This window comes from Corvus brachyrhynchos, unplaced genomic scaffold (assembly GCF_000691975.1).
Source record: "Corvus brachyrhynchos isolate BGI_N302 unplaced genomic scaffold, ASM69197v1 scaffold71, whole genome shotgun sequence".
In the NCBI taxonomy this organism is placed as follows: Eukaryota; Metazoa; Chordata; class Aves; order Passeriformes; family Corvidae; genus Corvus; species Corvus brachyrhynchos.
Genome location: NW_008237609.1, coordinates 1,119,750 through 1,134,171, shown reverse-complemented (window position 1 = coordinate 1,134,171; position 14,422 = coordinate 1,119,750).

Here is a 14,422-nt window from a genome sequence, read left to right as displayed (position 1 = left end):
GGCGGCGATGGGGCCCCCCGCGCCCGGCCGGGCGGAGGGCGGCGGCTCGGCTGCTGCTCTAGCCCTAATTGCTTCCCTTAACAATAATAATAACATCAACAAAAAATGCACATTGCCTTCTTCTTTTTATATAGGAACTGACAGCCTGCGGGACGCAGCCTCTCCTTCCTCATGTCACTTAAGTGAATGGAAAACATGGAGGGGGGGGAACCTTTGTTATTCTCCTATTTCAAAACAACCAGACAAACATTATTAATTGGTTTTTTGGGGTGGGGGAGAGGAAGTGTTTTTAAAAGTCCGAGCCCTTGCTTGAAAAGTTTCAGCACAGAGCGGAATTTTATAAACTCTGGGTAAGAGGGGGATGTTATAAATGGAAGTGCTGACACAACCTTAAGTATAGCGTGTAAACGGCTATGCTATAATATCCATTAAGCAGAAAGAAAAATAAGATGGCTGATCAATAATTTATACAAAGAGTACCAACTGCAGACATAATAACTGTAATGTTTGCAAAGCAATCTCTCGCTCTCCAGGCTTAACAGTAAACTAGCGGGGCTGTTAATTTCCAACTCCTACAGGTAAGAGTACAAACAAATTACTTAAACTTGTATTTTGCTCGATATTTTGCATGCCTCGGTAGGATAAAATACAATTTAATTACGATGCAACTTGGGCTGATTGAGGAGCCTCCGCCTCCCTCCCCCTTTCCTCCTGCTCGCCCGCCTGCTTCTCCGAAGGGACCTTCTTGGGCAAAGCTCAGCCCGAGAGACAGGAACTGATTGCTTGGACGGGCGTTGTAAACGGGTCGACTTTTGGGTCACTGTACTTCTTCGGAGAGTTATTCATACACGGAAACAAAATGAAGCCATTTAACTTCAAAAGAAAGTTACAAGGTTTTCCAGTGCCACGAGCTGAAACACAATACCCCCACCGGCCCGATAAGCATCAGCTGTCAGAGGACAATGCACTGGCTTTCCATGCATCAGGCTACTGGGGAAAAAAAAAATCTGCTTTAGGGAAAACCAGTGCTTCTTCCACTATCATAAACGAGAATAGGCAAGCAACTGATCTCTTCACTGACATGGGAGCGTTATCTCCCATTTCTGTCTACTGTATTTAGGTAGCAAAGCAGAGGAACAAAGTCTGAAAGTTGCTAAGTAGACTCCTATAACGTGCCCAGGCTGGTTTTTTTGCATGTCTCTTGCAATAGTACCAAAGAGATCACTTCTTTCTTAAATAACAAGAGGTAAATGTGTCAGTGGAGGACGTTTTTTGAAAATTCTCCCCCATGCCAGCCTGGACAAAATACCAAAGTTATGTTGCCAGCCACACAAAAAGAAGCTCATCTTTAAAGTGGCGTGCACAGCTCTCCGACAGCTTCAGCTGTACTTCTTTGGGACGTCACGGGTGTTTTGTGTAGTAAAAACAGAGTAAGAAAGCCAGAGACACCTTAATTCTGAGCCCTGAGCTGTGTCGCGGGGTACAGCTCTACGGGGTACAGCTTAACAAATTTAAAATAAATAAATAAAAGCTGTAATTTGCCTACATGCCTCGTGCTTGTTACCAGTGACCTCTCCCAGTTCAGCTTCAATCAAGTACAGTAACATCAATGACAGCTGTGCAGTCCGCAGGCAGACGGAGTCCTTCGCGTGAAGGCAGTGGTTCCGCCGCCCCGGCTGCCCCCGGTGCCCGGCTGGATGCAGTGTGGAATATCGCTGCTGGGAGGAACGGAACGGAAAGTGCAGCGCCCACTAGTGCCCGTGCGGGCGGGGCAGCGCTCCCTCCGCGCCCCTCCGCACCCCGCGGAGAAACCCTTTCTGGGAAAGGAAATGTGCGCGGAACTGGGGAATGTGGTGCGGACAAAAGAAGGTTTAAGCCCATCTGTGGCTAAAGTAAGGGTTTGTTTCGCCATTGTCTAAGTGTAAACTTAGAAAAAGCAGAAATGGAAAAGTTGTCTTTCCCCTGCTGCTCCCCATCAGTCTGAGGAGGTGTGTGAATGGGGCAAGTGTTTCACAGGCAGCATCTTCACACTCATAGTGAAGGGAACTGGAAGGGCTGCCTGGCTGTAAAGCCTTGATGGGAAACATGAACAACACCAGACACACTTCTGAGCTTTGGATAACCCTCACCCCCCCGCCCCAACACTTGAAAACTACAGAAGATTTGTGAGGTATTTCCATTAGGACCCATTCTTTTCTCAGGTGTTTTGAGGTTGTGTTTTGGGGCTTTGTTTACTTTTTTTATACACATGAGAGACTGTTCCTGGGCAGCATTTTGATTTTCTTGGAGATTGTCTGATCTCCTTGATGTGGAGATGAAGATGAACTTTGCAAGGAAGGCAACAAACAGCCCTCTGGATAGAAGATACCAAGCAGATAAGCTCAAAATAAACTTTTGCAATGGCAGTGAATGTCTCTTGTATTTACTTATTATTTGTTGTGGATTGGGCTACAGGTTAATGTTCCCAGTCAGTTCCAAGCACTTACAATGGTATCCAGCATAATATAATTTCCCATAAGGGTTCCCAAAGCTGTAAGAGGCAGCTTTGGATTATGTCACACACACTGGAGAACAAGTAGGTGACAATGAACTAGACCTGTCTTCTTCTAACTCTGTCATGAAAAGCTTTCAGTAAACCATTGGTTCACATTGTATAAATGTCTTAGGATACTAAGACCTTGTTTAGCAGAGAAGGAAAACTCCAAATATGTTCACAAGCACCTTGGGCTCAAGGTCTAAAATCCTCTGGTGGATGACGAAAGGCAGACCAGGAATAACATGTATCTCTTCTCTACCTCTACTGGACAGCCACACCTTTCCCTTATTTGTGCTGGGCATTCTTCATCAATAATAAGAACCAAAATATACACCTAAATAGTTCCCTATGCCAAAAATTTGTTACACAAACCCATAAATATGGAAGGCATTAAATACCAAACTAGTTTAAAATAATTTGCAGTGATTCTGATTTTCCCTATTTTCTCATTTCCAAAAAAGAAAAAACATCCACTTATTTTAAAACAGGATAACACTTGGCATGGATATAAAGCATTTTAAAAAGTTCCTATGTCTTTATGGTAGGGTAAATGGGGTAGTAGGGCCAAAATAATTTCCCTTATAATACAGACGAACTGGTTGTGGATAATGGTGAAAGACTTGTATTAAGACTGTTTGTTTGAATTCGCTGTTGTCTGTTCCTCCTCAGTGCTCAGTGATTTACATGCAATTGAAATTTATTAATATGAATACTGGGTTTTAAGCTTATGTATTTAAGTCCTTATACCAAGTAAATTCTTGGAATATGTATCCAATAAAAATAGACTTATAAAGATAGCAGTTCTGCAATACATTCATAACTTTGGGTGCAGCTGTAGTTCTGTAAGTAGGGACTTAATATTGGAAAGCAAGAATTTGAGTCACAAAAGAGTAAAAAAAAAGAGACCCACATTTTATCCTTATACTTTGAAAGGAAAAGGAAATTTTCAGGGAAAAGCAGTGAATACATTGGAGTAAGAAACAAATTTAAGAAAATCGTAAACATAAAAGAAGGTGAATTACAATAATTAAATTTTATCCACACAAAATACTTTTTAGTCAGAAGTATATAGTAGCAAGTTTGTTTTATTAAAATTTGTTCTTCTAAACATGTGAGTATAAACTTAAGATGTAAATTTCAAAACAAGAAAAATGAACTACCACCATTTAATTGCTTTCATCTAGCTGGTTAGAAAGAGTTTTAATTGTCGTGCTTTTGCTTAATTACACCCTTCTATCTGGTGATCAGTCTCAGGCAGTTGAGGATTGTTCTGTTTTCACACGTGAAGAGGGACAGGGCAACTTAGATCCACAACAAAACTCAGGTTCCACACTCGTACTGCCAGTTGTCTCATGACTTAGTAGGTGCCAAAATCCCTTAGTACATAAGCTCAGGCTGACACAATTCACCAAGTGAGTAGGTTTCCGTTGTTGGCCATGCAGATGGAGGCACAAATCTCAGAGCTGCTGGGGGTTTTTTGAAGAGAGAATCCATGCCTAAACACAAACAGCCTTGGCTTGGGTTCACTACATTCGCACAAGTGGACCTTCAAGGAAGGTTAAGCTAAAATGAGGCTATGTGCTTCTGTGTCCATATTTGCATTCTATGGTACAGCTAATAACCAGTTGGGCAGGCCACTTCCAGGGTGGGAAACCAGTTTTCATGCATCCAGCTTCTATTGTTCCCACAGGACAAGAGAACTAAGCCGGGTTTCCTACATGGCAGCAATGAATGTGAGCAATCAAATGTGAAGTCTGCAATAATTAAGGTTTCACTGGTTCTTCCTTGGAAATTTTAGGCCGGTTGACAAATACGCTACTACCAGGAGGAAGACTTTCCTTGAGAAGTAAGTGGAGTCTCTTAGTTCTCAAGGAAAATGCGTCATCTTGCTGAGAAAAGATTTTAAGGGCTGAATTCAACCACACCTGCTGTGGGGTTTTACAGTGCCTTCACTGTCAATATCATGGAGTACCCCTTGCTGAAAATGAAGGCCTTTTGTTCTCAGCTGGTAAAGGTGTCCTCTCTTGAAAGTGGGACCCCTCAGTAGTTTAGATACTTCTAAAATGTTCTTCTGTGGCTTTTACTTTCAGCTGTAATCTGTTCTATCTACAGCCATATTCAAATGAAACATTTTCTTAACAGCCCTAAGGTTTTTTTTCCTACCAAACTGAAACAATTACAAGGAAAATAATGCAGATAGAAGTATATATAATTGAGAAAGTGTTTTGTTTAGAGTGTTTTGTTTCCTACTGATATAAACTTAGAATTCAGCATACAGTTTACAAGTAAGAGCTGATAGCTGAATACTTTTAAACACAGTGATATATAATGGCTGCTGTAAACACAGTTTTGGAGGCTAGGTTTATGCTAGCAAATTAAACTTGCCTGGGAATGCAATAAAGCCAACTAGCACATATGCCTATTTGTAAACTTTTCCTGTTCAAAAGAAGGCAGCAGTAGTAGACTGCCAGCTGGGAAGGGTCTCTGGGATGTGCAGCCTCCCTCTCCTTCAAACTGCACCTAGGAATTGGGGTTTAGGATGCTTAAAGTGTGCCGAGGGCAATTCAAAGAGTTTTACAGTGTAGACCATCATGTTCCATGGAACATTCCTGGCACTAGTGCAAATGTAGCTTGAACTGTTTTATATTACAGTAACTGTCTTAAAACATATATTCACATTGGATGTTTTTATAGGTACAAGCTCTTGGTCTTGCAATCTTTACATGGGCAACATTCCTATTGACTTCTAGAAATGAAATCTTAAAAAAAAAAAGTTTCCTTCATTAGTGAGGAATCCAGCTTTGGTTTATAATTAGAAAAGAAAAAGGAAGTAAAATAATAACACAGGAGGAGCTTGCTAAAATGCTCCCTTAAACAGTTTTCCAATGGCATTAAAGTATTACTCATGAATACGGGTCCTGCTTAATTAATTTAGCAGCCTAGACTAGAGATTCAGGTTTTTGTGTTCTTATGCTTTTGTGCTGGGTATTTGAAGCTGAAAATGTAAACATGAATGCATTTTCTATAAGAGTCTTCTAGAAAAATGTTAGGGAAGGCAGGGCACATTCCTTGCTGGGTTTTATGTTAGATTCTTTACACTCAACGTCAGTCCCAGAAACCAGCCTGGGGAAGTTAGAGTCTTCTTGCAACAGGTTGCCTGCTGTTAAATTTATAGGGCTATTTGTAACTTTTATTGATAGGAACACCATAAAAAAGCATTATGCAAAGGGACCAATGCATTTATTTGTGTGTTTTCCCCCAGTTGATATGAACTAACACGGTATTGGCCTGTTTGGGAGTCACATAAATACAATGTCTTATACTTCTTTTTACAGCTGTAGCTTGTCTTGAATAGTCAGATGTATATAAAATAACAGGGGAAAGATTATTCTTTAGAATTTTCACTTTGCCATTTACAAATCAATGATGTTTGCATCTGTCTTAACACATTAGTGAAGTGGCCTGTAAAGGAAGACAGTGTTACAGATTGAGCTGAAAAACCGTATTGAGAAGAAAAGTATTTCTAGTTTTATTCAGAACCAGCAGATACTATGAATGATATACATGACACTTCATAAATAATAGCATACCAAAAAAATCAGGAGGAAAATTACTTTTTGACTCAGTCTTGCAGTCAATTGATATTTTTCCCAAATAAAAATTTCAGGGTCAGTTTTGATAATCTAATCCTACAAAGGAGAATAAAATCTTACTGTCTTCCACTTGAACAGCTTTCAGATAGCAATTACTAATTGGAGGTCTGTTAGAAAGATTTATTTGGGAAATGGTTGACTTTCTGCAGCTTGTTTTCCCGCAGACAATGTTTTTAGTTCTCATCTCAGAAACACTTTTTAATGACAAATCCCTCAATTACTGATGGAAAGAAAAAACCCCTAAACTTATGCTCTTTAATTTGCCTCAGCACTCATTGACCTCTCATGTAAATTCTAGCAATCTTCAGTTCATCGCCTCGCTTCTTGGGGGACACTATAATAATGCAGAAAGAAACATTATTGCTTGCTGCTGAGTAACAGTACAAAACTTGGTTAATTAAAAAGACTAGGCAAGCAAGGTCCTTGTGTCTGTGAGAAGTCTGAGCTCTCTTTAAGGCTCAGTTATTTCTCTGATAACCAGCGATTATCTTTTTCACAGAAGCAATTCCAATAAGACAAAGGTGCCCTCTGTAGGGGACAGGCTGTAAATGATGATGGGGAGCTGGAGTTTAATATTTGCAGAATGTGACAGAAGAAAGTAACTTCTTAGCACTCTGGCTCTCTGAGAGGCACTACAGATTAAATATTATGTAAACATGAAACAGTGCAAAAAAACCCACAAAACCCCTATGCTTTAAAATAAAGCAGAAATCAATACTCTCAACTACAGGTAACAAGTAGAAGTTTTGCAATAAGCTGCCCCAAAGCTATGTAGCACAGTGAAAACTGCTCTGCAAGAATCTCCTGAATAAAAAGAAATATGAATTTCAGTCAAAGGAACTTTATAGAAATAATAGAATTCTGAAAGCAACATGCTTAAAGAGTCTCTGTAGCATGTACTAAAAAGTTTACCACAGAGCAGATTCATTAACTGTCCCAGACAACTTGCATATTGCTTTCTGAGAAATTACCTTAGTTAGCATGCCCACAGACACACTTTAACTGGTGTGCAGAATCTCTAGCAGCTATTTGCAATTATTTTGGGAATTCTTCCCTCCATTTATAATGGCAACTAATGCCAGCCCAGAGAGACACAGGAAATTCAACACTAGATGTAGTTCATTGCTCATTATTAATTATTTTTTTAGGCCTCATTTTTATAATCTGTGAGGATGACCTGCAGTTCCTGTTATCTTGATTTTCTCTCTCCCTGTCACCTTTTCTTTTTATTTTTAAAATTTATATATACCCATACTTCTGGAGTAACAATTGCTTTGCATATAGCACCCTGCATTACTATGTAATGAACTGCAGCATGGAGTGGGCAAACCCCTCAGAAATATGTTTTATCCTCTGTCTGACTTTACTGGAGAGTCAAAGAACCAGAATGTAGTTCTAGTAGTTAATGTGCTATATATGTTGATTACTACAAAATACTTGACTAAACCATAGTTTAGAAAGTGAAGATCAGTGCTGTAAATGTGCAGTCTATTTTATATATAGACTCTAAATATGCAGCCTACTTACTAAGGTGACTCTAAAGAGAAGGGTGGGCTATGGTCACCTGTAGAAAAGTTGAGGATAGGAAGTTTTTAAAGCTATGGATTGGCAAAGGTGTTTGAGACTTTTTTTTCTTGTCTAGATCATCAGTAAGGGTACATTTTCCTAGTCCATAACATCAAGCCTGACTGCTTTTCTGAAGGAGGATTGAAGGAAAAGGACAATGTAAACCTACGACATTGCCTTTCCTAATCAGAGGTTCTGGTCAAAGAGAGCTTGTTCCTTTCTTTACCCACTGTAGGAAATGCTTGTATGAGAGATGTATCCCATATTTGAACCATGTAAACATCAGATTAATGCTTTGTTTTAAGTATTATCTGAATCAGTAAGCTTTTTTCCTTCAATCTGTCAAATAGTGTTGAACCTCCCAGTCCCGTTTAAGAGAAGTAATTTCTCTACGCTACTTTTTGATCTTCAGGGCATGCCTCCAAGTCTATTTACATAAATAAACGTTTAGGGAACGACTGAGATTATGGAGCTTTGTGGACTTTTGGTGTGCCCTCTTCACATCCTGTTGCTTACCCTGTGAATCAGATCTGACACTTAGCAGGGTATTCACTTTACCTTCTCTCACAGCCAAAATGAATGCAACATAGAGGACAAAAGTGGGGATCCTAACTCAATGGGGAAATTCTTGTAGATGCTGCCATTCTATGTGAATGTCCTTCACAGGTCAAATGACATTCTTTTCCCCTGACATAAAGCACATTTACACTGTAATATCCCTGGAGTAAACACTGTCTTACCCTGCTTAATTGTTGCATCTTCAACAGAAGTCCATGGTTATATTTGAATAGCTATCCTGAGGTCTGAAAGTTACCTCAGGGTAGGTTTCTTAGAAGTCTTTCTTGGCACTATCCAACTCTTTAACTAAACATAGGACAAATATCCAAGGGTATTTTTTCCTTTTACTAGTCATCTTGCCTGTGTTTAAACATGCAAGCTGGATCCTTCTAGTTTATTTCATTGAACCTTCCTGGTCCTTTTATAAGATTGTATTTGCAGTTGCAAAGATACTATTGTATCTTCTGGAAGATATATAATAAACATGAAAAGCAATGTTTTTCAAGCATTGTATTCTTTTGTCATTTTTTCCTGTAAGTTTTTTTCTTTTAGATTTTTATTTACTACTAGAGGCTGCCAGTTATTCTATGGCAGCTGCTTCCAGACAGTACTCACACAACCTATCTTTAGATAGTTTATGTGTCAGAGGTAGGAGCCTGGTCTCCTTATACAGTCAGTGAAGAGCAGTATGCATATTCAGTGCAGAGATTCAGAAAACCTTAACTATAGCCTCTAAGCTGATATTGTGAAAAACATCCTAGGTGATCTGAGACAGGCCTCTATCACATGTGGACTGTAAATATGTCAAGTTTCTCTTTCATTTAAGGTACCCAATTAATATTTAATCTTCTTTTCTTAATTCTATCACTGGTCATTTCTTTGTATCCACTTTTGCTGTTTATTGTGCCATCTTTTAGTTGCTGTGAACAAAGTGACATTTTAAATGCTTCCTCAGTGACCAAATTTCTTCTATTTTTAAAGAGTCATAATCATCTTTGACTTGGAAAAAGCTATGGTAAATCTAAACACACAATTTCTGATTTTCTGATGTCTTTTTCCTCTTTTCTTCCTTTTTGTCCCTTTTTATTTTCTTCCCATTAGCCAAATCCAGATTATTTCCTATTCCTGTAAATGGCTTGACCCTTTCTTTCCAGCTTAAGGTCATACAAACTGTAAAAGTAGAGTGGCATTGTGTAAAGTCTGAAATATCTGGGTTTTTTTAATCTTTCATTTGTATAGTTTCATTAATTTTATTCAACTGTCCACAGCTGTGATACCTCTACCCCCAGTACTTTTCCTGAATGGCTGCCAACTGTCTTTGGGCTCTGCTGTCTGGCATTATATTCCTTGGCCCCGATCCTGAAAAATTTATACACTAGAGTAATTTTACACATGAAAGCAGGCCCACTGACTGTTGATGCATAAGGCTATTCTGGAGTGCATGCATTTTCAGGGCTTGGATAATTGTTCTGATTTTACTGGTCAGTCATTGCACAGTATCTGTAATGGAATTTTTACCCAAGTCTAGATTTTTTTAATTCTCTCTGTAAGCTTCCACAAGTTTTGTACAGTCACATGGACTTGGACATTGGTTAGGTGGTCTTAATGATTAAATCTACTCTTCCTGATGATGATGCCCACAAACATATTAGTGTCTACATTAAATGAATATATTACAGTTTTTCAAGTACACATAGAGATGGGTTTTAAAATTTTTTTTGCTGCAGTTGAGTAAATAAACAGTAGGTGATTCTCATAACCTGCTCCCATCCCATAACCCATCCCCATGATAAAAAATGAGCTATCAGGTCAAACCTTGGAGACTTTTATTGTAGCATCCATAACTAACCATATAAAAGTGTCAGCGATGTATTTATTAATTTAAAGGCATTTCAGCCTTTTGTTAATTTACTACTAATGTCTTCTAATGCCCTCTGATTGCATTGCTACTGGAATGCCTTCTTTCTTGACTAGCTACAGAAGATCAAGAGTGTGTAGCCCAACAAGTGTTACAGAGTAATTACCATGCAATTATTTCTCTGTCTCTATGTCCATCCTTTTATTACTGAAGTCCCTACTAGTAGTCAAACCTCTTTCTTGATTCTTTTTCTAATTCAAACAAAACACATCAAAGTGTACCAGGGGCTGAATCCCTAGCTGCTGTGAACCTCCAGGCTCCTCCTGAGTAAACCAAGTAACATTGCTTTTTGCCAGCTAAGAAATTGGTTGAATAGGTATGAAAGCCAGGTTACTACTCTCTGTCTGATATTCAATACTGATTTCAACTTCATTTCCTTTTGCATTTGTTAAATACGATGCATCCACTTCACATCCATAGTAGAGTGTGCCTTCTTAAACTATAATCTTCTTGAAACCTCAATACTTCTTTTGGGCCTCTGTTTCTACTCTTTGAGGGATGTCCTGCCAATTTCATCCTTATGCTGATGTCAGTAATACATAGCATTCCCTTTGGAATCTTTCCCCAGTGTTGCCCATTTCCTCCCAAAGGTTCAACAGTTTGAGAGTAAGCAGTATACTCATCCAGACAAAATAGGAACAAAGCTTTAGGTGGTAAAGCCTACTTACTCAAAGCTTTCTTGTGCACTTTAAGTGACCTCTGAGATTTCTATCAACTTAATTTTTCTTAGATATTTAAGACTTGTACATAATACAGCAATCTGCTGATCTCACAGATACATATGCACTGCCCGTTGTGGAACCTTAATAAAAAAAGATGTGACTAAACTTTGGTGCCTAGCACATTTGTCCATAAACTTGTTTTTAAGTATGTGACTAGCTTTAATAATTCCCATGCTGAATAGAAGCCTTCAAGCAACATAATGCCAGAACTGTTTCAGATTCTCAACTGTATTTTTTCAGTGAATTCTTAGCACTCTATTTCGAGTTGTAGCCACCAACCTTTTGTAGTGGTATTGAGCACACAGAGAAATCATTGAAGTGGTGACTATTTGGTAATAGAAAATAGTAATTCTATTTCAGTTTCTATAGATGTGGTCTTGGAATGTTTATTTATAAGATACAAAAAATGGATCTGCACAGGTTCTTATCTATCTTTTTTGATGTATTTATCAGAAAGCAATAGAAATTCTGTAGTTACTGAACTTTTATTTTGTAATGCAATTACGTATTTGTGTTATATCATTTAAGTACTTCTGGCAGGGTTTGAGTTTGAAGTTATAAAAATTAAGTAGAACTATATTTTTTGTAACTCCGTGGGGATTAAGAAAAGTCTTCTCCTTGTGAAAAACTGGTAGCGTTTGCTGACTGGGTCGGGGCTTCCATACTTCTGGTCTTTCCATTTATATTTCTAGAGTCAGAGTAATCCAGTATCGCATTTAATCAGAAATACCTCATTCATTGGGGTTTTCACTTTCTCTGATGTTTTTGTCTACTAGCATGTAACGTTCTGTCATAAGAGCTGAAAAAAGATTTTTTTTGGTTTAGCTGTTTGTTTTTTTTTTTTTGGTTCAAGCTCTTTTTCACTAGGTTTTTTTTTTTTTTTTTGGGGGGGGTGCGGTTTGTGGATAATATTGACCTTTTTTTGGAAGTACTGTTGACTCATCCTGAGGATGAAGAGTACTGTTTAAGGGAAAAGTAGTTGACCTAATCTTCTATTTATCAAACAGAATTTGTCTGCTTTTGTAAGTTGTGTATACTTACTGATGTGTTGTATCACACTGGAAATTATTTTTGCTATGAGGAGCAGCACAAGCTGTCTCCAGTTGTTGAAGTCAATGAGGTCACTCTTTCACAATAACCTACCCAGTTTCTTTATTTCTATTATTCAGAAAGGCTTTTTCTTTCTGCCTTCCTAGATTTCATTAAGTACATTTATCAGTTTCATCAGGGAAGAGAGTCAAATACTTCCAGTTCTTCTGCTGTGGTTTTATATCCTACTGCTTTGTTCTTTGTCAGCTTCTTGTTTGTAACTTGTCCTGAAATCCTGATGGGGTGGGATTAGATTTTTGTTTTCAGATATTATATATAAAACTGTGCTTGAGATAAGGAGGTGTTATTAATTATTCCCTTTAAAGAATCCCCCCATCTCTTCTGTTTCAGCAATGAGAATTTTCCTCCTTTTCATTTGATTGTCTCATTTTAAACATTGCTTGGTTAAAAATACTAAATGGTTTCACAGTTTATTGTACTATGCCACGTATTCCTTAGCTCTTCAATTGTTTTTCACTCATTTAGGCACCACATTTCCATCTTTGCTGTGAGTATACTGATACCCAGTTGAGATGGATGAACTGAATCACATTGAGTCTGCGTCCTTCCCTTTTTTCTTTCATTTGAGCTTCCTTTCTATGATATACTAGTGTCAGTCTATTCTTAGGGCCATGTTGGAATTCCTTATACGACCCTCTTGTTTTCAGTTTTGCACTGTTGATCTTTGTCACTTGCTAATCAGAGGGTATCTTGCTTTGTTTTATTTTTAGTTTGGCAGAGCGCTGGTTGCAGTCACCATTGACCCCTGCTGCCTGGCATGCTGTTGTATCATAGCCACACATGACCTGTCTTCAGGTGGTGCAGTTGTGGTCAAATTTTTCTTCTTGTCTCTGAAAATTTTTTCTATGAAAATTTGGAGAACAGTATGTCAGACTGTCATCATTTTGGTTGATGATTCCTCATCTCAGTTTTCCTCTTGCACTGTCTTTTCCATGTTTCTTGCTTTGTATCTCAATATTGAAGTCATTCATCCCAAAGAAATGAGCTGTATTCTGGTATTCTGTCAGTAACAGCTTGGAAGCAGCTGTAAAGTCATCTTTGCCTTCAGTGCTCTCTTCCTTTGCTGGAATGTTGCACTATTCAACATAACTTTGTTTAGCATTATGGTTTGGAATCTGATGTGTGTGGCATGCTGCTCTATATGTTTTCAAATGCTTAGTGGGTTTTTTTTTGCTGTCTGTTGTAATAAATACTACTCTTCTTGCTTACTTATCACCCGTGCTCTATTCACTGATGAAATGTTTATTCTTTTGTTCCAGTTACTCTATGTGTCTACTGTAAAATGTATTTCCTGTAGTCACTCTTGGTATCCAGACTACTGAAATACAGTGGTTTATGTCTAGCCTGCTTAATTTCAGTCCCAGCTAGAAGTGACTGGCCACATCCTCACTAAACAGCATTTGATCATGGGTCTCCTCTGAGCCTCATGTACTTTCTCCTGCAGACCTAAGATACAATTTTTACTTTTTAGGGATGTATTTCAGTTAAAAAAACACATTAAGTAATATGCTGCAATTCATGCATCATCTGAAACTAAAGTTGTGTTGGGTGCCCTAAAGCACAGCGTAGAAGTATGTGCAGTATTTGAGAGTGCAAAGCTCTTTAGGTGACAGAAGACATCAAAACAGATGCCGACTAACGTCTGGTATCTTTTGGAATCACTGCTGCAGCAATACTACCCTGAATTACACTGATATTTTTGCTTTGGAGGGAAATAGTCAATTAGCCCTGGCTAACAGGCAAACACCACCCAACAGCCTGATTATTCCCACAATTCACTGGTATGAAGGTGGGGAAAAAATAATAAGAACAGGAATGATAAACTTGTGAGTCAAGATAAAGGCAGGGAGATCACTTACCAATTACAGTCATGGAAAAAACAGACTTGACCTGGGAAAATTAACTTATTTTATTGCCAATTAGAATTTTTAAAAATGTTACCATTAATTTAGATAGTGGGAAATAACAAGATAAACATTAACACAATACCTTTCCTACCCCCTTTCCCAACCTCAACTTTACTTCCCAAGAAACAAGGGGAGATGATCAGTACATAAGAGCTGTTCTCTGCTGCTCCTGCCTCCTCACACTTTCCCCTGTGCTGGCAAGGGTTCCTCAGAGGCTGTGATTCCTTCAGGAACATCCATCTGAACAGACCACTCTGGTGTCTTCCACTGGCTGCAGTGGGAATATCTACTCCAGCACCTTTTCTTCTGACCTTGGTGTTCCCCCTGCTGTTTCTCACTCCTTTTTTCTTCTCTCTCTGTCTAGTGTCTTCTGCCCTTTTTGAAATATGATTTCATATATGTTACCAAATTGGCTGATGAGCGAAGATTTGGCAAATCTGACACAGGGATCA